At 44.2% G+C, this 25087-nt stretch overlaps 1 pseudogene; it reads right to left on the reverse strand.

The window, feature by feature from the left end:
• Positions 1-701: 701 nt before the first annotated feature.
• Positions 702-25087, reverse strand: part of LOC114272164 (O-fucosyltransferase 30 pseudogene) — a 65147-nt pseudogene continuing 40761 nt past the window's right edge.

A 25087-nucleotide genomic window follows, 5' to 3' on the forward strand; every position in this document is an offset into this window, starting at 1 on the left:
AATGACCAATGGAATCGTAAATTGGAACCTATCCATTGTTTTGTAGAGTCAGAAATTGCTGAGTTTCAAACAACCCAAGGTGACATTCTAGTTACTCCACTCTTAACGAGTTAAAACTTGACATGGAGACAGAATCATCTCTAACAGACCAGAAGATGGAAATCGGTAGTCGTTAGCTAATTTGAAACATTACATTAAAACATTAACATATTATAACTGATCTCTTACAATGATAGAAGTACACAAAGCGCTCCATTATGATTGAGATTGTCCAAGTAGAGAAGCCAGCACTCGTTGAAAGACGATAACCACCAATGAAAAACCATGACCTTCAAAATATGAATGAGCAGCTCTTCTTGTTCTCTAGATTAACCTTGTCCAAATATAGTCATTCTCAACAAAATGGAACACTAGCCAAGTTCAACTGAGATAATCCATCCTTTGAGAATGGGAAGCTCACTTGTACCAAAATTTCCAGCAAGCTAGCATGCTGGGTTGTTAAGAGTTATGAGTCAGAACATATTGATATAAGAGAAGCTAGCCATTTTATGTTTTAGAGTTTCACTTTTGCCATGGAAGTTTAGAAAAGCCAAATTAAAGGGGATTGCATTCCCCAACGAAAATGACTGATTCCGGGTGTACTTGCAATCGGTGAAATGCAATCTCTAAAATGAGAACATGAACTCCACCATCAATGAATCTCAAACCTTTATAATAAAAACAAATGGCCATAATTTAGTGGGGCCTTGACTCGAGCATATGACATGTGTCCTCATTAGCTCTATACTCTCTGTAATTGTTGACTCGGTAGCTCCAACAAAACCAAGTAAAGTGCAGCTACAAATAGCTTCCTCAGTGTATAGAAGCATATCAGGTAAATATGGAGGATGAAAATTTTTCTTCATTCTATCAAGACTCTCTGAAAGAAACCCAAACTTCATCTCATTTCCAGACACTGCAAGATTCTTTGCAGTTCTTGTCACTAGCTCATCTTTTTCTCTTAGAACATGAAGCTTGAAGGCATCTGAATCTCTGGATAAGTCCTCCAAGTAACTTCCAGTCCAATTACCATGTGGAAGATTAGTCATCACAAAAATATAAATTGGGAGAGGACCTTCCTGTCTTAAAGATTCTATCTTTTATTGTAAACCTAGAAAAGTAATCTTCCAGTGGTTCTTGAACTGTCTATCCAACAATCTAGGCTGAGCACACAGAAAAGGAGATTTGATTGTCTTGGAAGCAAATTCCTTCCATGCACTCATGATCTCAGGGACGAATGGGAGGAAGCTTATCTTCTCAGTTAACGATTGCATTGTTTGATCTCTTGGAGATTCATGAATATCAATGTATAGCTCAGAACCTTTATATGGTGCAATGAAAAGGCTTCCAAATTCAAAAACTGTAGCCAATTCAGCTCTGGAACCAGGTCCAAGGGTTTGATATACATCTTGACGTTTCTTGACATATGAAATTTTCTTTTTCTTCTTAAGTTGTTCATCAGGCTAGAATGAATCTAATATCCTATCTTCACCATCTTCCCCATAAGTCCAAATAGTTGTCCTGCAATCTTCATCTAGGGCATATAAACAATTATTTACATTACCATTATATCCAGATAATAGAGACCTACATTGCCTTAAGGTATCCAACAAAGACGACTTATTGTTTGACTCTTTCAAGCAAACCAAGTCTATATTTATACCACACCAGATAGATATAAAAACACTGAAAGCTATTACTTGAACATCTGAAGCAGTTACTAATTTTGAAATACCAGTTACATCAGCCATGAATATGTATCTATAACCAGTAAATTAAGTAAAATATCAAAAATAACTCTAAATTAATCTTCTATTCAATCAAAAACTAAACATGGTGATACAACTATGATAACTAAAGGCAAGCCAAATAGAAAAAAAAAAGGTTCATTATTATTACGAAATTGAACAATTTCTCCACAATAGAGTACATGTGCAAAAAATAGAAGAAAAACCCAAGCATATAAATGCTTTTGTGTGTATATCTATTCTGTTATAAAAAGTACACAACTCAAAACAATTTCGAAGCTTTGTCATGCCTTTTTCCCTCCAGGTATGCCTACAATGTTAATTGGTCCAGTAATTACACCAAATAGTTTTCAAATTCAACCCATTTTACTCATTCATCAATTCGCCAAAAAATTTAGATGTAAAATTGCAAACGCCTATGTCACACTTTTTTTTCTTCTTCAAGAAACCCATATCGTTAATTACTCCCATAATAAATGTTTCCAAATTCAACCCATTTTCCTCATTTGTCAAATTGCCAAAATTTTAGATGTAAGTTGCAAAAAAATAACAGGACATAATTTGACCCACAATCAATCTTGGGAAACTGAACAATTCACATCTATACAAAGTTATATATATAAGGAACGTGTATGTAGATACCCCATTTTTGACCAACCTTAAGACTCAGACGTCAGCGATTGAGCGCTCGGTGATGGTGCATGTTGTGCTCGTTTATATGTTTCAAAGTTTTGGCTGAGAGCCTTGCCTCCGGGCCTCTGAACCCTTTTGTGCTTCGGCTTGGTTTGTGGACCGAATCTTGTTTTCTCTTCCTAGAGGGAGGGAGAGTTCTTGTAGACCATCTCTTTGTGGTCGTAGACCACTTTTTCTGGTCATAGGCCACTTTTTCCATTTGGAGACTAGTTTCTGGTTTTTGGAGCCTTTGGCCGCGCACCTTGTCTCGGGACCGCTTAACGTTCTCTGTTTGGCGTGGTTTTTGAACCATACCTTGTTGCCTCTACCTAGAGGAACACTGTGGTCCGGGAGACCACTTTTGTAGTTGCATACCACTTTTGGTGCTCGTAGACCAGTTTTTGAAGCTTTCGGCTGCATGCCTTGCCTCTCGATCTCTCCTCTTGCATTTGTTTTGGTTTGTTTTTGGTACAAACCTTGTTTTCCTTGTTTGGAAGGTGGTCCAAGGGTGGGAGAACAGTATTTCTCCTGGCCAACCATTGCTTCCTCTGCCAGCCAGTTTTCTGGTCAAACAACTGGCTTTCTTAGTCTTTGAGGCATCTTTTCTGGTCGGCCACCACACCACTGCGTTGTTTTCATGCCCTAGACTTCTCCCATCTATGGCCGACTAGTTTTTGTCTCTATGGACCACTTGAAGTGGTTGGCCGACCACTTCAAGTGGTCGGCTGCTTTTTGAAACCTTTTTGGAGATACTTTCCTCCAGCTAGCACAACTGGAGGACATGAGAGCCACCCTCCATACATGTATGGAGGGATTGGTTTGTTGCTTAGCTTCTCCTAGAAGCTTTGGCTTTCCTCTTCTATAAGAGGGAAGCTCCCCCTCCCTCCTCTAGGTTCAGAAAAACCAGCTGAGAGGGATAGATATAGTGTTGTATCTATATTGCCTTGTTTCTCCATTTTTGTGCATGAAAAGTGTAGATTTGTCTTAGTTTAACACACAAACACACACTCAAACACCATCCTTGGGTAGCTGAGGTGCTAAGGAGTTGTTTTTGGTGTTCTTGGACTGATTTAAGCTTAAAGAGGCTGCTGGAGTTGCAGTTGTAAAGGTGGTCTTCAAGGGTGAACATTTGACCTTTAAATCCTCCTTTCTTTCTTAAGCTTTTAAGCCAACTTGCGTGCTACTTTGAGCTTAACTTATAGCAGAAAAAAGTTCTGTTTTTGAGTGCTTCAAATAGTTGTTTTAGGTCACTTTTTTGTTTGGGGTGATTTACCCCCTCTTAGGCCCTGTTAGGCCTTGTTTTGAGCCATCCCTTTAGTCTGTTGTTGAACCCTTTGCATGACCTTTCTACCACTGAAATCTAGAGGATTTTTAGTGGTGGAAAGGTGGTCTTGGTGTCCTAAATAGGAGAGGGTCATCCCCTCTCCTTTGTGTTTTCAATACTAGTTCATATGCCTCATGTTTGAGCACCTTTGTTAAGCTTGTGTTAGCTTATCCTTAGCATGTATTTGTGGTTATTTTTCTGAGGCATACCAATATTTTTGCTTGTTTTGGTCACCCCATGCATGGTTAATACACTTGTAGTATAAATCACACCAACTAGCTTTATGTGCTTCATGAAGTAGCATGTCATTCTAGCCTATTTTCTTTCCATTTCAGCATGTTTTTGGTGATGTTTTAGCATTCCATGACTAAGTTTTGGTTTGGTTTGGTTGGCCCTTGCATGCTCCATGCACTTGTAGTGTAGTTCTATGAAGTAGCCTAACATGCATCATGTTGTAACATACCATTTTAGCATGCTTTTGTCTTAGCTCTGATTTTTGTTCATTATAGCTGTTGTTCAATCTAGCTTGTGAGCTTTGTGTATTGAGTACTCTAGCATGCATTACTTGAACAATTTCAGTGACTTAGCATAATTTATTATGGAATTTTAGTCCATGTTTCATGGCCATGCAATTGTATTTGTCACTCATTCAATGCGTTGGAGGGTTTGCCCCTTTATGCCTTAACGTGAAACATTGTGTATGCCTTCATTAGCTTGCTAGCCATCATGTCAGTGGTTATTGGGGTTATTTTGCCATGATATAACTCTGATTTTTATTGCTTAACTCATCCCATGCTTGGTCTTAATAGGTGTAGTGCAATCCACCTTATTTGCCTTGCATTCACCATGCTACATGCCCTTCATGCTAGCATATTTTGGCCTACTTCCATGCATGTTTTAGACTCATTTTAACATGTACTAGGACTGTTTTGGGTTGCTTTAACCGCATGCTTCATGTTTTGCATACTTGTAGTACAAATGCTCTTGCTTGCCTCAAACTTTGAGCACCATTGCATGCTTCATTTGTGTTGGGTACATGATTGGCATCACTTAACATGACATTTCAAAGCATATGGCATTGTCATGTTCCCACTTCATTCATGCTTTGAATGCCCTTGAGTATTGTGCATTGTTGCCTTACTTGTAGCCTAGCTTGTATGCTTGCATGCCTAGGCCTTTGAGCCGCCATCTCAGCATAAATTTGGTGCTTGTTTAGACCTACTTGAGCTCTATCCATGCTTTGATCATGCATTTGTGCCATGTATTGCATGCCTCCTTTGTAGTCCTCTTTACTAGCTTCATGCTTTAAGGACTCTTGCATGCTTTACTTGCTTTGTTTAAATGATTTGGCATCATTTCTTACCTCATTTCAGTATAGTTAGTGTTGGTACACTTCCATGATTTTCACTCTTCAAGTGCCCTTGAGAGTTGCATGTTAGCGCCTTAATTGGTGAGCCAATTTGCATGTATGTTTGCGTGTGTCTTCGGTGCCTTCATTTTAGCATTATGGGCACTGATTTGGGCATGACTGAGGTCTACCCCTTTTGGTTTAATTCCATTGATTATGCCATATATATTGCATTGAGTATGCCATATTAATCATTGCATTGTGCATGCCATCTTACATTGCATTGTGCATGCCATGTGGTTATTTGCATTGTGTATGCCAAGTTGTCCCTTGCATTGAGTATGCATGCCCATAACATTGCTATGTTGCCCTTGTAGCATTGCATTGTGCATGCATGTGTTAGCATTGTTTGCATACCATTTGCATTGGTAGTTTGATCATGTTGTATTGCATGTTGTTGCATGCCTGTCCCTTGTATTGTGTATGCCAGGTAGTTGCATGTTTGCATGTTTAAGTTACATTGCATGTTTGCCACGTTACATGTTGCATTTTGTTTGGAATAGGTGCTAGTCCAAACACGAGAAACAATGAATGTTTCATACTTCAAGTGATGAAGCGTGCCTTAATTCCCAGTTGTCGACGCTCTTGATCATACATGGTAGAGTTCTAGGCTTTATGTATTTACTTGTGCATTCATTTTCATATTGAATTGTGCAACTTCGCCTGTCGGCCACCATGCATGGAAATGTGCGATTAGTGGCCCGAGGGTCGAGAACCACACCCCCTTGAGTTCATTACATGATAGGGAGGGCGGTTGTGCACACATATCTTGCAAATACATTACCATGCCCTTTCTTACTCTCTGTTGCAGAAAATTGGGATTCAGCAGCAACAACTGGACGGTCAACCAGAAAAAGTAGCTGGCCGACCACTTTTCTGGTTTTTCAGCAACCAAAAGTGGTCGGCAGGTGTTTCTAGAGACCAAAACTGGTCGGCCACCATCCCACAGGATTCCTAAGGTAGAGTTTCATCTTTTTGGAGCTTGGTGCAAAGTTCTAAGAACAAATGAAAACAGAGGCAAATCAGGGCATCGCATTGGATTTCCGAACGAGGCGACCGGGCTTGCACGCATTCCTCTCCCTCTGAGGCTCCTGATTTACTACTTTCCTTAGTTGCCATGCTTAGATAGCTAGCTTTTGCTTTGGTTTGGACTCTTAATAGTTAATGCGTTAGCTGTTCAATTCATTTTGTAATAATTAGTTAACTAGGATTAGTTAATTAATTTGTTGTGCAATAATTAGTCAAATTAGCTTAGATTAGCCAGTTAGCTTCTTATTCGGTCTCTCCCTCGAGAGAGCCAAGTGTTGTAATAAGCGTGCGTGTGTGTAATGCATGTCTTCCAACCCCCATTTCTTTCTCCCTTTTACTTAACCGCTTACATTGGTTAGTTTTAGGGCATATTTCGATTAGCAAAGCTCATGCTTACATGCGCGCATCCATTCATTTTGTATTGCATGCACCGGGCTCGTCGCATCACACTAACTGTATTGTATTTCAATACATTTACTTGAATACATGTATCGAATTGTTGCATTTCACATGACATTCTAGAATAGTTGAGCCTATTTTAGTTACATTTTCACATGTGTTGCATTAGCCATCTTAACATGAACTAGGATCATACATGATTTCTAACTAGTTCTTTGTTTGGCTTGGAGTAAACTGTGAGTGTTTACGCTTTAGCACATCGCATGTGTGTTATCGATTGCCAGGAAAGCGTGCTTGCCATGAGGCTATTTGCTTATGTGATATAACTGCCTGAATGCCTGTGAGTGAAGGTTGGATTATCTGAATTGGAACAATTCATTGAAATCTGCATTTTAGCCTACTTGCGAGTAGCAAACTTCAAACGATTTTCCAAACAAGCGGATATGCAATGCTTTGTTCCAACTTAGGCGATCTAGTCTATACTTGTTTGCTGTGCGCATCACATAGAAAGATTAGCTAATTAATCAGAATAAGAGCACATGTGTTTTCAAAAACAAAATATCATGCTTAGTACAGGCCGATCTTTGATCGGACGAGCGGGGGTGCTCATAGATGACCTTCCCTAATTGTACCCAAGTTCCCGAGCTGAGGCAAATTTGGTGATGACGGACGCGTGGCCTTAGGCAAGAGTCAGGGTTTCCTAAATTCTCCCAAAATAAAATATTTAGGTGGCAACTCTGTATCTGGCAAAGCAGTTCATGTTTGGCACTTCTTTACAAAAATCAGTTTTCCAAAACGATTTGCTGGATTTGGACTCTTTGGTGATTTATCAATCTCACATCGCACATTGTGAGATCAGATTAAGAACCATGACATTGAGTCCGAACTGTAGAATGAGGGCCAAGGGCGCGTGTACAGTTTCTGGCGACTCTGCTGGGGATTTGGAGAGCTTGACTCGAACTCATGATATTTTGTTTTGTTTACACTCATGTGTCTCTTTGCATTGCATTTGCATTGGTGCGCCTAGGACACCGTGTTTGCCGTATGCTATTCCTGAACGGTTTGCTGGAGGCTTGCTTTGAAAAGCATGCCATAAGGCTGACCGGTTGCGAGCTCTGCCACGACGAGAACACAAACCTCAGTTTTTACTGAGTCACCCTTTTTGACCATTCAACCTATTGCATATCGGAATCCATAGTGACTATTCCAAACTATGACAGGTTGCTTACCCGATTGTAGGTTGTTTGAAACCGCTACGTGCATAGTAAAACCCTAGCTCCTGACAAAATAGGATAGGGTAACCCTACCTCAACATAGTGGTGTTTTGGCTCTCATTTGCTTGCTATGTGCTTTTAGAGTGTGCCTCTACAGGAATGCACGTATATCAGTTTGCAAGTCTGGGTATCAGGCCTGCAGGCATCAATGTTTGGAGAATTAGTTTTATCTGAGAGTATCAAATTCAGTTTTGGGACAGCAATTTGAGGCACAGTGATCAGAGTTAAAGACAGTGTGTTCAGTTTACAAATACCGACTGTGTATTGTTATGCCGATTGTGTGTTGTCAGGCTGACTGTGTGTTGTCCTTAATTTATTCAGTTCATAACATAGAACATAGCGCGTTGTGGTTGTTTATTTCCTTATTATGTTTTATTTATCTTTTTGCAAGGTAGTTTAGCGCAATTGCATCTGACGAGGAAGATATTCCCCAAGCACTCTGGGTCAGAGGTTGAAGACTTAATCGATCCAGGGATCTGATAGATGGACAAGTAGTGTTTCTTTATTTACCCCCGGTTACTAGACGGAGGTCAAAAAGGCGCAGTGTATCGGTACAGAGGTCGTTAGATCAGTGGTCATTAAACAGTCCAGCTGAGGTCTCAGTTTCTACTGCAGAGGCAGATATACCGGTTGTTCAGATAGACCCGCACAACATGGCAGGCTTAGAAGAGATGATGCGTCAACTCTAGGAAAGTATGAAAACCATGCAGTAGGATGCTGCCCGTCAAACAGAATTTGCTACACGCCAGGCCGAGGTTATGGCTCAACAGACAGAGGTAATTACCAGGCTACAATAGCAGACTGGAGCATTTACTTCGACCAAGCTCCTCCCCCACCCGGAGTTCCAACACCCAAGGAGACCGTAACTGTCCAGGAAAATACGGACGTTCTAATAGGGTCGGTTCCTGCCTCGATCCTCCCTCAGCTATCCAAAGCATAGACCAACCTACCGGATTCTCCCTTTGAGTTCGAAGTGGACCCCACGGCACTAAAAGTGAGCAAGCTTGAATAGCTTTTCAAAATGTCTCAAGGGGTAAAATCCATTCTAGATATTGAGGATGGGTACACCGACTCAGCCGTGACTCTGCCGAACCGGTTTAAAATGCCACATATTGACCGCTTTGATGGGTCTGGGGATCCTATGGTACACCTGCGGCAGTTTTTAGACATCTTAAGGCTGATGGGGCTCTCCAGATTACAGAAGCTTTCTCTGTTTGGCCGGACCCTGTCGGGTGTAGCAGCTATTTGGTATGCAAAATTGGAGGTCACCGTTAAGAGGAATTTGGGGGAGATGGCTGAGGCCTTCATAGCTCAATACTCCTATAACACGCAGATCGAGCACAACTCGTGATCTCGAAACAACCAGGCAAGAACCAAAAGAGAGCTTCTTCGACTTCATAACCCGTTGAAGGGCCAAAGCCTCGATGATGGCCATCAGGCTTGTGGACAAAGATCAGATACGGATGGTTGTGCGCAACCTCCAGCCCAAGCTTATGCAGAAAATGATCGTTCTCCCCCTCCCCACCTTTGCAGATCTACATGAGATTGGGGTGCAAATAGAGGACGCTATGAAATAAGGACTCATTAATAATAAGAGAGAGCAGCCTAAGAGGGCATTCAACCGCAGTACGAATGCAAGCACAAGTAGTGCTGCAGCTGGTAGAACTTCAGATGTCGGAATGGTCACCACCGCTACTCCAAAAACTTTTATAGCTACTCCATTCACTGGTGCGTCCGGTAGTAGCTCACAAACAGCTAGATATGCGCCCAGAGGCCAAAAAACCTTCACCCCACTATACATGCCCCTATCTAAAGCTTTGGGGGTATTGATCAAGAAAGGGCACTTGAAGCCCCTAGAGTCGCGGCCCTTGCCAGAAAAACATCCTCCCTCTCATAACCCAGCTAAGTACTGTGCCTATCATCAACAGCATGGTCATGACACCGACTAGTGCTTTAGACTGTGCCACGACATCCAAGATCTCGTTGACAATAAGGTGATCACACCGTCGGAAAAACCAAACGTCACAACCAACCCTTTCCCACCACCTAACCAAGCTCCACCTCCCAAACGCATCAACTTCATCCAAACTGGGGTTGTGTCATACGACCCTAGCATATATATCACCACTTCTCACCTACCTAAGCCAGAGGTGTTCATTCCAGAAAGCATGGATTTGTGCATACTGGACATCTCCCAAACCCAACCCAACCGGGATGATTGTGGGAGCATATGGAAATGATGAGTTGGAGCCTGAGGGTTCTGCGAGCCTTGAGTACGACCCGAGTGGTTACATTACACCAACAGGGCAGATTAAGCCGAGGGTGGAACTGCCGGTTGGGGCATAGATCAATGTCGTTCGAAAAGATGGACCTAATCAGGGGCTAGATGACCTGGCAGAATTTGAAGAGGACATAGCCAACCTTCAATTCTTCAATGAACAGGATCTGTGGGATGTAACTGTCAACTGGTTTGATTTAGATGGGTCAGTAGAAGCTACCGGGTGGCTTAGTGACGAGCTGGATGTTATTGAAGAACTTCAGCCAGACCAGGGGCAATCAGGGGTTAGAATATCATCAGCAGTGGCCGGAATGGCCTGGAATTAGGAGCAACTACCGGAGAGCACCGGTGTTAAGAATTTTGCTCGGGATCAAAACATTTCAAGTACAGAGTATATTGAACAGCAGGCTGCGCTGAAAGAGTTTAAGCGAGAAAAGATCGAAGATCTGGAGAAGGCTAGAATGGCCAAAGCCCCTATGGGGATAGAATGTACAGTGAGCGTGAGAATGGAATCTGCTGTGCGCACAAGAACAGTTGTGACAGAACCAGATAGCTGCTTGTCGATGGCCGATGGCATGTGGTGGGAAGATGACGACCTATGTCTTGCCCACACAGACAAAGACTGGGGGAACAACCAACCGGATGATACCTGGTATATTGGAGAAGTTGACCACATGACTAGAAGTGGGCGGTACTTCAAGCGCCCATACCTAGATCAACCAGAGGCATCCGAAAAGGACACAGAGGCAGAAAGGAAGAAAGAAAAACTACTCGAAGATGAGGCTGTGTTGAAATAGCTTAAGAAAATACAAGCAGACATCTCCATTTGGGGACTGCTTATGGCTTCAAGGGTACAAAGACAGGTTGTGCTCTCTACAATGGATAGGGCTAAACTTTCGATCGATACCATGCCTGAGCCGCTGGTAGGATTGGTTTTCAGGGAGGAGCTTCCTCGACGTTAACCTTCACTAACAAGGAGTTGCCGCCTGAGGGGACAAACCATGACAAACCGCTCTACATCTTTGTGGAGTGTAGAGACAAATGGATACCAGTGGTTCTTGTCGATACAGGATCCGCCATCAACGTATGTCCGTCAAGGACGACATATGTAATCTGGTTGAAGCCTATAGACTTTGTACCTACTGCCCAGGTGATTTGGGCATATGACAATACTAGCAGAGAAGTGATGGGGACTGTGCAGATCCAGGCTAAGGTCGGTCCAGGACAACACGATATTGACTTTCATGTCTTGGACGTTCCCGCGACCTGCAATCTACTCCTAGGGCGGCCGTGGCTGCACCAGGTAAAGGCAGTCTCTTCCACTCTCCACCAAGTGTTGAAATACCCCCATGAGGAGGGGGTGGCCATTGTTTTCGGGAATTCTTCAATCCATTCACCACCAGAGGCTTCTACACCAGTCTTGGAAATTGAACATGGTACGGAAGAGGTGCTCTTATCAGGATTTACCTTAGCCGAGGCTTAGGTTGTACAGAGTATCTTAGCTGTTGATGAGGGCTTATATGTCAGTGCACAATCAATTTACCTTATGAACAAGCTACAGCACATCCCCGGGATGGGATTGGGACGTAGTGGCCGGAAAGGCATTGCAACATCGGTCGAAGTGCCGCATAACCCACATACCTTTGGTTTAGGTTACCTGCCTACCAAGGAGGACTGGGTGAGAAAAGGAAAAGAGATGGTCAGAAGAGCCAAAGCAAAGCGAGTTAGGCAACCTGATGAGTTGATGCATTGGCCGATCTAGGGTACCCTGAACGGACGCTTTGGCTGGGAGGGGGAAGACTTCCCATTCTGTGGTTTCCCAGAGCCATGGTTGAATGTAGCGAGGAGACGCTTGTGGGGTTCGAGATCTTCTTTAACTTGCAATTGTCTGAGGATGATGTTGCCGAGGAGCAAACATACTCGATAGCTGAGGCTAAGCAGTACAAAGAGGAGATTTCTGACGGTGTAGTGATTGAAATGGGGGTAGCACTGGCTTGTCTACTTTCAGATCCTCCGATCGTGCATGAGTGCTTAGGGGATGACCTCTCAGTGTCTATGATTGGGAATGAAACGGTTGTAAACCCACCTTCAAACATTCTGCATGCATCCATTGCACCTTCCCTCATCTGGCAGTACAAGGAAGGCTTCTTATCGAGTAGCACCGGGTCAAGTAGTGAGCCAGAATCTAATTCCATTGAGTCTGTAGAGTCAGAATCAGGTTCCAGCTCGCCTGAGTCTGATTTCGATATTCCTGGGGGTGACAACCTGGATGCCACAGTCCTGTCTAGGTCATCTTTTTCTTTTTCCTTTGAGTCTGTTGTAACAGAGGAACCAAGCGACTTGGAAGTACTTAATGGGAATGATGCGGCTGTGGCCTTCGATTGCTTTTCTATACCCTTAATTTATTGCATGAATCAGGATTTTCAAAATTTTGATGAAAACGATGAGGAAGAAATTCCTCCGGTTTTGCAATATTTGCTCGATCAAGTGCAGGAGAGCTTTGTTAAACCCTTGGTTGATGAAATCACCCAAATTAATGTTGGTATTGAGAATGACCCGCGGCTAGTCCAGATCGAGTCCACGTTGTCTTCGGAGGAGCGTGAGCACTTAGTCGCTTTGTAAAAAGATTTCAAAGATGTTTTCGCGTGGTCCTACGAAGACATGCCTGGAATCGATCCTGGGATTGTACAGCACCAGATCCCTCTTGACCCAGAGGCCGACCTGTTAAGCAGAAGCTCAGAAGGATCCGCCCAGACTGGGCTCCCAAGATCAAAGAAGAGGTCACCATGCAAATTGACGCAGGGTTCCTGCTGGTATCTGAATACCTAACTTGGTTGGCCAATATCGTTCCGGTGCCAAAGAAAGATGGCAGAATTCGGGTATGTGTGGATTTCAGAGATTTGAACAAAGCCAGTCCGAAGGACAACTTTCCTCTGCAACATATCGATGAGTTAGTGGACTTTACTGCTGGGCACGCGTTGCTCTCGTTTATGGATGGATTTTCAGGCTACAATCAGCTATTGATGGCACCCGAAGACCAAGAGAAGGTTGCTTTCACCACCCCGTGGGGAACCTATTGTTATAGGGTGATGCCGTTTGGGCTGAAGATTGCTGGAGCTACGTATCAACAAGCTGCAACCACAATATTGCATGACATGATCTACAAAGAGGTTGAGGTGTACGTGAACGACATGATTGTCAAGTCCAAGGAAGAGAGGGCCACAACACCATCTTGCAAAAATTCTTTTAATGGATCAGAGAGTATAGGCTGTGGCTGAATCCTCAGAAGTGTACATTCGGTATTACAGTACGGAAAATGCTGGGGTTCTTGATTACACGGAGAGGTATAGAGGTCGATCCTTTCAAAATCAAGGCCATCTTAGAAATGCCACCACCAAGGACTGAAAAGGAGGTGCGAGGCTTTCTGGGTGAAGTGCAATTCATATGATGGTTTATTGCTAAATTAACCTTGACTTGTGAACCACTCTTTGGTCTCCTGAAGAAAGGAACGAAGTTCCGATGGGACGACCGATGCCAAGCAGCTTTCAAGCAGATCAAACAATATTTACAACCCACCTGTGTTGTCATCGCCTGAGCCAGGGAAACCGTTGATTCTGTATCTTTCAGTGACTGAAACTACAATGGGCTACATGCTCGCTTAAGAGTCCGAGGACAAAGTGGAGAGGGCTATCCACTATCTGAGCAAGAAAATGCTGGAGTATGAGACCCGTTACACTCTGCTGGAGAAGGCTGGTCTAGCCTTGGTATGGGCTACCAGGAAGCTGCGACACTACCTATTAGCTTACTCCGTAATACTGGTTTCGAGATTAGATCCCATCAAATATCTCTTCGAGAAACCAGTACTTACGGGTAGGCTAGCCCGTTCATTGCTTTTTTTTTTCGAATTCAATATGAAATATGTGACGTGCAAGTCAGTAAAGGGGAGAGCGGTAGCGGCGTTCCTAGCCGATCACCCAGTGGATGGGGATGAAGCAGATGAGTACCTATTCCCAGACGAGGCCATTTTGTATGTCGAAGATGAAACCTAGACGATGTACTTTGACGGAGCGTCAAATCAATATGGGTATGGGATAGGGGTATTGCTGATAGCACCCGACAATTCCTACATACCTCTAGCATTCAAACTCTGGTTCAAAGTCTCGAACAACGAAGCGGAATATGAGGCATGCATTTCCGGTTTAGAAACTGCCCTAGAACTGGGGGCAAAACGGTTGGACGGTATTGGAGACTCGAACCTTGTTGTGTCTCAAGCTAAAGGAGATTGGAAAGTCAAAGAAGAAAATATGAGAATCTACCACCAAACCTTGGACATGCTAATTCCTCGGTTCGAGAAGCTGAACTTCGCTCATCTGTTAAGAGAACAATAGGTTCGCAGATTCACTAGCCACTCTATCTTCCATGATAGACATCCCTTTTGGAGTCCGAATGCATCCGATCGTCATCGAATAGAAATTTGTGCCGGCCTACAAGCTGCTTGACACCATAGATGAGGTTCAGGACGAGAACCCCTGGTATTACGATGTCTGGAACTTCTTGGAAAATGAAGCATATCCACCAGGGGCAAACGCCAAAGATAAGAGGGCAATTAGAAGAATGGCTTCTCAGTTCATCATCTGCAAGGGTAAACTGTACAAGAGAGGTCATCTGGGGATGCATAAACTGTGTGTTCATGCTGAGCAATCAAAGTGCCTGATGAAGGCCATCCATGGAGGAGAGTGCGGAGCACACATAAACGAGGTGATGCTAGCCCAGAAGATCCTTAGGCAAGGTTTTACTGGTCCACCATGGAGGAGGATTGTATTGGCATTGTCCGACGATGCCACAAATGTCAGATCCATGCAAACCGCATGAACATTCCGTCATCAAAGTTGAACAACATGACTTCACCATGGCCGTTTTTAGTCTAGGGGATTGATGTGAGTGGAGCTGTCACTCCGAAGTGGTCCAATGGGCATGAGTACATTTTGGTAGCAATTGACTACTTCACGAAGTGGGTTGAGGCCCAACCTTATGCGGGGTTGAAGGCTTCGCATGTCACAAAGTTCACCAAGAACAACATCATATGTCGCTACGGGGTCCCGAATGAGATTATTTCAGATAATGGTTCCCATTTCAAGAAGGAGGTGGTCGACTTGTTGGATAGGTACAACGTGGCTTTTCACAAGTCATCTACATATCGGTCGCAGACCAACGGAGCAGTTGAGGCCGCCAACAAGAACATCAAGCACATTCTGTAGAAGATGATAGAAACCTACCGGGACTGGCCAGATAAGCTGTCATTTGCTCTGTGGGGCAACTGGACTTCAATTTGAACTTCTATTGGGGCGACTTCGTATTCCTTAGTCTATAGGATAGAGACGGTTTTGCCTACCAAAATTGAGGTTCCGTCATTATGGGTATTGGCTGAGTGTCAGATAGTTGAGGCAGATTGGCAGCAGAGCAGATTTGAAGAACTCATGTTGTTTAATGAGAGAAGGCTGAAAGCACTGTATTATGTTCAGGGTTATCAACAAAGAATTGTCAGTGCTTTCAACAAGAAGGTTAAGTCTAGGAATTTGAAGGAAGGGGATCTAGTACTCAAAGACAACCGAGCACCCATTCACGACCCTAGGGGCAAGTTCAGACCTAATTGGACTGGTCCATACATCATCAAGTTTATCTGGTCGGGCGGAGCTGTCGTTTTGATGGACCTAGATGGCCTAGAGTTCTCCTAACCGATCAACATGGACAAGTTGAAGAAATATTTCCCCTGAGTGGCTCGCTAGGCCGAAAACCCGAAAGGCAACCTATGCAAAAGTTAGAGCACAGAAAATTTGAAATTATAAAAACTGAGCTCGCAAGGTTTAAAACCTGCAAAGGGCGGCCTTGGCAAAAGTTAGAGCGCAAAAGGAGAGCGTTAATACTCTAGTGAACCCAAGCTGAACTACGTAAGGCTTGATTCCCATCTTTTGGATACGTAGGCAACTTCATTCTGAAGTCCAGCCATAAACACTTCCCCGATCAACTTTGTCCATATGATCATGTTTGGTCATCTTTGTCTATTCTGCATTTAAGAGCTCGGTTGTGATCTCCGGTGCAGTGCTATTTAGACTAGGGGCAACTTTCCAGTTGCTGAGATCTGGGATTGTGCATCTCAATGACTATCTCAGGCGTGTCCAGTTCTGATCCATATTGAAAATGGTATTGAAAAGTTTTAATAAAAGTTGATTTTGTTCAAATTCATCTTTTTATAACTTACACCATTTTTGGACCAAACGGAAAATTTTCAGTATCCACAACCTTCAATTTCATTGATTTCAGCACAGAGATCTCCTACTCTTGAATATAAATCGAAGTTGCTTTTTTATTACATTCATAAAGAAAACTTGAAAGTACTGATAAAGTAATAAATTCGGGGCATAGATAAGTCAGGTGTTCCTGCGCCCCCTCCCAGAGCTGGTTGAAGCCTCTGACATCAAAGTGGGCCCAACCCGTGTCTCTTAATCAAGCCGAGCAGTGCACTCATCATAGAGAATATAACTGAAAATGGGAGCGGGGCCAGAAGCTCTCTAGTCCTCCATGCCGTGTCACATTGAGCCAACTGCGTGCCTCGAACAGGAAATGCAGTAGTATTCCCTTTGCCGGGCAAGTTTGATCATGTCCGAATTGACGTCAAAATAGGAAAGGGAAATAGAACACGCAGTGTGTCAGGCCAATCAACTGAATCTCGGTCTACCGGGACATGCTGTAGCTCATCGCCGGTAGATTAAGCCAAGGACACGGCCAAGCAATGCGGTCGGTCGGCAAACTGCACATCCAGTTGCACCACCATCCCTTGTCAGGGGCATCGACTAGACGTCGTCGGAAGAAATAACTGCGAGCTGAATATGCGGGACATGAGTCCACCACTCTCAATTTGTCCATTAACCATATCTGGGGAGGGATTAAAAATGAGAGATTAAAGAATAGAGAGGTGTACGTTGAGAGAAAAAGTGAGAAAGGGTTTTGAGAGAAAAAATCGAGCCTGAGGGCCAAGTGATGTGAGAAACATATGTAAGATGGGGTGGGAAACTTTACCTGCAATAGTAGTGGACTCCGCACCAAGCTAGCCGTCTCTCAGCGACAAAAAGCGTCCAAGCCTATCAATGTCTCAGCTAATGACATGGCGATGCAGCTCTTGCCCTCTCTTAAGCCTTGGGCGACTTCAATCAAACGAGTGCTAAACCCACCAAAGCCTGGGGCAAGCAAGAAATGAGACAACATACACAAGCAAAGTGCATGTTGTCGATAACCCTGCCACTCAGGATCGCCGCGGTCACCGGTATCAGAAAATCGATGGATCAAGCTCGGGATATCCAGCACTCCATCGCGAATCAATGACCGAGCATCATGCAAAGTAAGGCCGTACATCCATCCTAAGGCTTGGACGTGGCCAAAGTGGAATTGCAGCAAATTTTTTTCCTCGTGATCGGACCCCATCAGGACTTTGAAATCCTCAAAATTTGGACATATTTCTTGTCCACCAAAGCTAAAGACGTGTGTTACCGGGTTCCAAAACCTTGCCGCGGCATGAAGAAATGGAAAACGCAGCGGGGTGCGGCTCAACATGAATAGTGCATTTATGCCAAACCGCCGAAAATTCACCTTTTCCGAGCCATCCAAGGAAGTGATCCAACTTGTGAGATTTTGGATGAGAAACGCCTCCATTTTGGTGCAAAACTGAGTTGGAATGAGGGAACCACGAAGGTGGAAACTTTATAAAGGATAAGACACTGTTTGGAGGACAAGTATCAGAAAACTGGAGGTTCTGGGATAAGTGGTCGACCGACCAGTTTTTCTGGTCGCCCAGCTACTTTTTTGGGTTCCAGACACAAAAAGTGGTCGGCAGGCTCCTATGGTGGTCGGCCATGAGCATGAAAGTGGTTTACACCTGTTTCTTGCCTCCGGGAGTAAGTCTCTAACTTCCCCGTGTGCTGGGAGTGCTGAAGGTTCGAGTTTACCTATGTTCCGGATGCATTCTGTCGCCTTGTTCGTCTAAAATGCTTTGCTTATCGAGTTGTTGCTCATTTGTTTATAGAGTTGTTGCTCATTTTGTTTACCAAGTTGTTGCTCATTTGGTTAATGAGTTGTTAATTCATTTAACGGATTGTTTTCGAATTGAGTTGTTTAGTTTGCTGCATCGGTTCACTACCTGACTTGGCAATAGACGTTGTTCTCTTTCTATTCAAAATTCATTTTTGTGCAAAATGGTGCGATGCGATGCTTAGAATACAAATACAACACTCTTTGAACGAAAAGCCATTTTTCAGTCCATCATAGGTTTTTTTTACAACATTTTACAAAAAGGTACAAGTTTTGGAAGGGAAAAAAAAAATAAAACTGCCTAAGCTGTACAATGTGCTACAACTACATGTAAAAAGGAAAATAAAGCAGGAACGCCTGCATCAATGCTATCAAGCTCAAGGCCGAAAAGCCCTCCTTGCTCTCTTTGACTGAGCAGCCTCCGCGCCACCAGCACCGACACCATCATCAGAATCGGAACCACCATCCACAGAAGCCTCCTCGGTGTCGCTGTCGTCCTCAGAACCTGAACCAGAGTCGTCATCCCTGCCTGTAGATGTCTATGACTGTAGATGTGCTGACTCCTCCTCGCTAGACTCGTCATCCTGTCTGACAGGTGCCTTGCGTCCCCCTCGGCCGCGTGCTGAGACTCCTCTCCTAGCTGCTTGAGAAGGCCTGGATGCCCCAATCTACAGAGGCGGGACCTGAAAAGGACAGTTTGGATGCGTTAGCTAGTACATATATCAGATGCAGATGCGAGAATTACATAGAGTGGGTGCATGCAGATATAGTGTGTGAATACGATATGTCAAATGTGCTCTACATATGTAATGAATCAATACGGTGAAATGTTCAGTTTCCATATGTCATCAGAAGCATGATAAATGCGAGGAAATTGAAAAGTACCTGAACGCCGGAGGCGTAAAGCATTGTCTCCCTCCGCAGAACCATGCCCTCGAGTGAAGCCACCACTCCGAGTAACCGCTCAGTATACTCCCAGGGAGGCTGCACGCATAAGTTCAAGTCATCAGTGAATGAATGAATGTCTAAATATCTAAGTGATAAATGAAAACTCTAAAACATACCAGTGGTGAGTCAGGATCACTGACGTATCGATGGTTGGGCACCGGAGGCTCCAGTGGAATCAGGTAAGAAGTCCCACACTGCCAGCCCGTCAGCTCGATCGGAAGATCTGGCCATCCAACATACTGGCAAGTCGAGGGCATCCATCCGGTCTTGCCCCTCGATGAGCCTGCCCCGCTGGTTGAATGAATGCCTCCAGCTCGGGCGCAACTCGACGAAGGCAAGTCAACAGCTCTCCTCCTGGGGATACGGACACCTCACAGCAGAGGTATCAGGTACGTACGGCAATACGTCGCGTAATCCCCCTCCTCGAGAAAAGGGATTGCATCAATACCCAGCATAAGGTCCTAAATCTTCCAGGGTGTGAGATCCCTTGCCGACCGCATCTCTGGTGGAGGCAATGAGGGAACGTCCTAATCAGAGTTGCCCATCGTCTGGCGTATGAATTGCTCTCCGAGGAACCAGGCTTTGTCGACCGGTCCCTCAAGCAGAACCCTGTATCGCGATGTGCCCTATCCCCCAGCAAACAGAAATCGAGGATTCCCTGGCATGGCTATCCAAGGCCGTCGGATCACCTGCAGGTAGCAGGGCATAAATTGATTAGATGTCATAAATATGCAAGATAAATCAAAGCTGAAAGCATGAAAAACTGAAAGTTTTGGATTACCTCCGTCGCCCATACAGTATCGAAGAACTGCTAGAGAAAGGGCAAAGTCTCCCGGGGCCTGGGCCGCACCGACCATCAACTCTGCGCGAGTAAGAGATCTCAAGGGATGTCTCGACCTCTAGTTCAGGGGCTAGCGTCAAGAAGTAACCCACTGTAGACACCCCATTTTTGACCGTCCTCAAGACTTGGACGTCACCGTTTGAACACTCGGTGATTATCCATGTTTGTGTTCGTTTGGAGTTCCCGGAGGTCTCGGCTCGCGCGCCCCACCTCAGGATCCCCGAACTCGACCGTTTAGTGTCTGGTTTTGCACCAAACACTTGCATCTTGCCTTTGAGAGGCAGGGTGGGGCTTGTAGACCATCCCCACCCATCACCGGCAGTGGCTAGATGCCACCGGCTGGTTTTTGCTGCCACCGGCAATTTAGTTTGCCGGTCGGCACTATTTGTTGCCGGTCAGCACTATTTTGTGCCGGTCGGCACTTTGTTTGGCCAAGATGGCATTTTTTGCCGGCCGATTGCTGTTCATCTGCTTTTGCAGATATTTTTGGACAGCTGTATAACTTTTGCTCCCCTCCATACACGTGTATGGAGGGATCTCCCTCTTGCAAAGCTTGTCTTGTAAGCTTTACAAGAGGCATATAGGGAGGAACTCTCTCTAAGGGAAGAAAAGAGAGGCTTAGACATTTTTGAGAGAGAAAATACAGAGGAGAGCTCTGGTTTTCTAGGGTTAGGGTTAGACATACACAACCTATCTCTCTTTTCCTCTCATTTTTGCATACTAGGTGTTTTGTGTCTCATTATTGCACACAAACACCTAGTGTTTCACCTTCCTCTTGGAGCTGAGGTTCTAAAGAGTGTGTTTTGAAGTTTTTGTCTTGGATTCAAGCTCAAGGAGGTCATTGGAGCACCATTGTTGAAGAAGGCATCAAGGGTGAGAAACTAGTCCTTTTTTTCCCCCTTTTTTGCATCAATTTTCTACTAGTCTTAGAGCTGTTTTTGTGATTATTGTATAACATAAAAAAGTTCTTTTTTTAAGCCCTCTTTATTGTTTATTAAGAGTGTTTTGTTGTTTGAGGGGTGTTGACCACCCTTAGGCCTCAAAAGGCCTCATTTTGAGCCATTTTGTGTTAGCTCCGGGATTTTGGTGTTGAGGTCTCTTCACCACTGAAATCTTGAGGGATTTCAGTGGTGAAGATGATCCTTTGAAGTCCCAAGAAGGAGGGGGCCATCCCCTCTCCTTGTTGTCCTTGAAAAGGACACATTTTGGCCTCTTAAGGAAGCCTATGCTTGAGTGTGTGTTGAGCATGTTTGGTTTGTTTTTCATGCTTATATATCCATGATATAACATGATTTAAAGTTGGTTTTGGAACTTCATGCATGTTTAGCATAGTTGCCTTGTAATGCCATGTTTGTGCCTTGACATGTCTAGGTTGTTAGCCTTTGTTGGAGCATGTTTTAGGCTTGTATTTGTGAAGATTATATGCTTATTTTGCCATGTTTTAGATCTGTCCATAGTCGTTTGGGTCGATTTTAGCATGCATTATATGGCTCCTTTGCATTTGGGCTTGTTGGCCTTGAGTATGTGCATGTGTAGCATGACATCTTTGCATGAATTTGATGAATTGGGGTCACCTTGTATGCCATTTCAGTCCTATTTCCATGCTTGTTTGCTTGCCTTGCATGCCTCTTTAATGCTTTGAAAGCATGTGTTGCAACGCTCCATGTTTTGGTCATGATGTATGCCTCTGAATTTGGGCCACTTAGATGCCATCTAAGGAGTCCTTTGGCCTTGTTTTAACATGCTAAAAATCTGTTTTTAGTTGTTTAATGCATGCCATGTTTGTTGTGGTAAAACATGCTTCAAAGCTTCATGATTCGCCTCAAGTATTTAGACCATGTTTGGTGCATGCTTGGCTTGATTTGTTGCTTAGTTTGGCATCATTTTATAACATAATTTTAGGGCTCATGTTGCATGCTAATTAGTCCATGACTCCTTCTTTCAAGTGTGCTTGAATGTTGTTTGATTCATGCTTAAGTGTTGGTCCTTATGTGCATGTGTGTGTGCATGCCATTCAGCTCTCACTCTTTAGCACTTTTGGCCACTGTTTTAGGCCTATTTTAGAGTTGCCTAATTCATGTATAAGTCCATCTTGCCATCCATTTGCATTGCTCTATGTATGCTTGCATGATTGCATAAGTGCCTTGCCATGCCATGTTGCATTCCTAGCTTGTATGCCTAGGTTGCATTGCATTTTGCATGCATGCCTTGTTCCTTGAATTGGTGATAGGAATTGGGCCTAATTTGTTTGATTGGTGTGCATTGCATTTGAAACCAAAGTTGCATACTTGGTTCCTTGGGCCATCATGCATGGAAATACGTGATTGGTGGTCCGAGAATCGAGGCACATGTCCCTTTGAGTCATTACAATGATAAGAGACATGGTTGGTGCATATATGCCTTGAAATGTGCTGCCATGCTTTGCCTTGTCCTCTGTTGCTGTGGGTTGCAGGTTCTGCAGGCTTTATTTGCCGACCGGCAGTGTAAGGTGCCGGCCGGCAATCTTTCTTCTGCCGACAGCTTCAATTTTGTGCCGGTGGAAACATCTCAGTGCCGGTGGCAATTTCACCCAGCCGGTGGTGTCTCCCAGCATCCAAGGAAGCAGTCCTGAAATTTTGGCAGCCTCCAGAGGAGCACAGGAAAGAAAACAGAGGCAGCCTACGCATGGCGGCGCGCTTCCCGAGGCGGTTTACTGTTTTCTTAGAATAATTAATTTGTTAATTAATTTGTAATATTTAATTAGCTTGCGTAGTTAATTAATTTGTAATATTTATTTGGTCCCTCCGAGCGAGGGCATATTTGTAATAAGTGTGCGTGCGTGTGTGCATGTCTTCCAACCCCCACTTCTTTCTCCCTTTTATTTACCTGCTTATGATGGTAGATTAGGGCACATTTATTTTAGCATACCTTATGCTATGCATGCGTGCATCCATACATTTGTACTGCATGCATTAGGCTCGGTACATCACGCTAACTGCATTTGTACTTTAATTTCAAAATTGAATACGTGCATCAATTGATTGCATCTCACATGCCATGCTTAGGTTAGCCGAGCCTACTTCAATTGCATCCCGTATGTGTTGCATTAGTCAATCTAACATGAACTAGGACATGCATGTTTGCTAACTAGTTTATTATTTTGGCACGGAGTACTAGGTAAGCTTTTATGCTTTAGCATATCGCATGCGTGTGAGTGTTGCCATGACAGTATGATTACCATGAGGCTAGCTGCTTATGTGATATAACTGCTTGAATGCCTGTGGATGGAGGTTGAATTACCTAAATTGGAATAATGCATTAAAACTGTGAGTTTTAAGCCCACTAGATAGTGGCAAAATCATCTTTTCTAAAAGCCCACTTGAGGGTGGCAAAATCTGCATTTTAGCCTACTTGCGAGTAGCAAACCATTTTCAAAACAAACATGAAATGTTTTGTTCCAATTTGGGCGATTTGGTCTATACTTGTTTGCTGCGCGCATAACATAGTAATTCTAGGCTAACAATTGGTTTAAGAACACATAAAGTTTTCAAAAACGGATATCACGGTTAGTAGAGGCCGGTCTTCGGACCGGGCGAAAGGGGGTGCTCATAGCTGACCTTCCCCGATCGTACCCAAGCTCCCGAGCCGAGACAACTCCGGTGATGACGGACATGTGGCCTTCGGCACCGAGTCAGGGTTTCCTAAATTCTCCCATAAAAAAATATTTAGGTGGCGACTCTGTATCTGGCAAAGCAGTCCATGTTTGGCACTACTTTTTCAAAAATCTGTTTCTCAAAACGATTTGCCAGATTTGGACTCTTTGGTTCAGATTAAGAACCATGACACAAATCGAGTCCGAACTGTAGCATGAGGCCACGCGGGCGCTGTTACAGTTTCTGGCGACTCTGCTGGGGAATTTAGAGAGCTTGACTCGAACTCGTGATATCCTGTTTTGATTTCGCTTATGTGTTTCTTTGCATTGCATGTGCATTGGTGCACCTAGGAACACAGTGTTTGCCATCTGCCATTCCTGAACGGTTTGCCGGAGGCTTGTCTTGTCAAGGCATGTCCATAAGGCTGACCGGCTATGGGCTCTGACAGCATGGGAACACAAACCCCGGTTTACCGAGGCACCCCTTTTGACCATTCGACCTAGTGCATATTCGGATCCATAGTGACCATTCCAAAAATAGGACAGGTTGCTTACCCGATGTTAGGTTGTTTGACAAACCGCTGTGTGCGTAGTGAAACCCTAGTTCCTGACGAAATAGGACAGGGAAACCCTACCCCAACATAGGGGTGTTTTGGCTCTCTCTTACTTGCTATGTGCTTTTAGAGTGTATCTCTATAGGAACGCATATACCAGTTTGCAAGTCTGGGCATCAGGCCTGTGGGCATCAGCATCAGCGTTTTGAGAATCAGTTATATCTGTGGGTATCCGGATTCAGTTTTGGGGACAGTGATTCTGAGGAACAGTGATCAGTAATAAAGTACAGTTGGTCGGCTACGCCCGTGTTTGATCACTTTGGGCTGAAATGCTGTCTGTTTTTCCTTTGAAGGTTCAGAGAGTCGGAGAGGTGGTACAGAATAGCCAGTGTTCCCCCTTTGCTGAGGCAGGACTTATGATGGCGCAGAATTCAGAAGAGACTGTGGTTATGACAGCCACATTAGGTCAAGGAATCAGTTTGCAGGGCGAGATCGATGGTGGTGCACCACATTCGCCCAGGTTGCCTGTTGCGCACCCGGTCTGGGCCTCCCAGCTATACCAGGCTCGAGAACCTACTACATTTGAACTGATGAGGATGATCGAAGATCTTCAGAGAACTGTGGCAGATCTGGCCTTTGGGGTTTTGGCCCCATCATCAACCACATCACGTACCAGGGAGTTCATGTCTAAAGGCTCCCCAACTTTGGGACGGGTTGCATTGGAAGAAGGCCAATCTTTTGACAAAGTGGAAGCGACTGGTAAGAACAAGGTAGGAACAGGCATTGGTCCCCATGAACACCTTCAGTGGGACATTGAGGCTTTGAAAGCTGAGGGACTGAACAAAGAGCAAGTCCTCGCG

The sequence above is a fragment of the Camellia sinensis genome, chromosome 9 (assembly GCF_055761805.1).
Source record: "Camellia sinensis isolate YWXY chromosome 9, ASM5576180v1, whole genome shotgun sequence".
Taxonomy (NCBI): domain Eukaryota; kingdom Viridiplantae; phylum Streptophyta; class Magnoliopsida; order Ericales; family Theaceae; genus Camellia; species Camellia sinensis.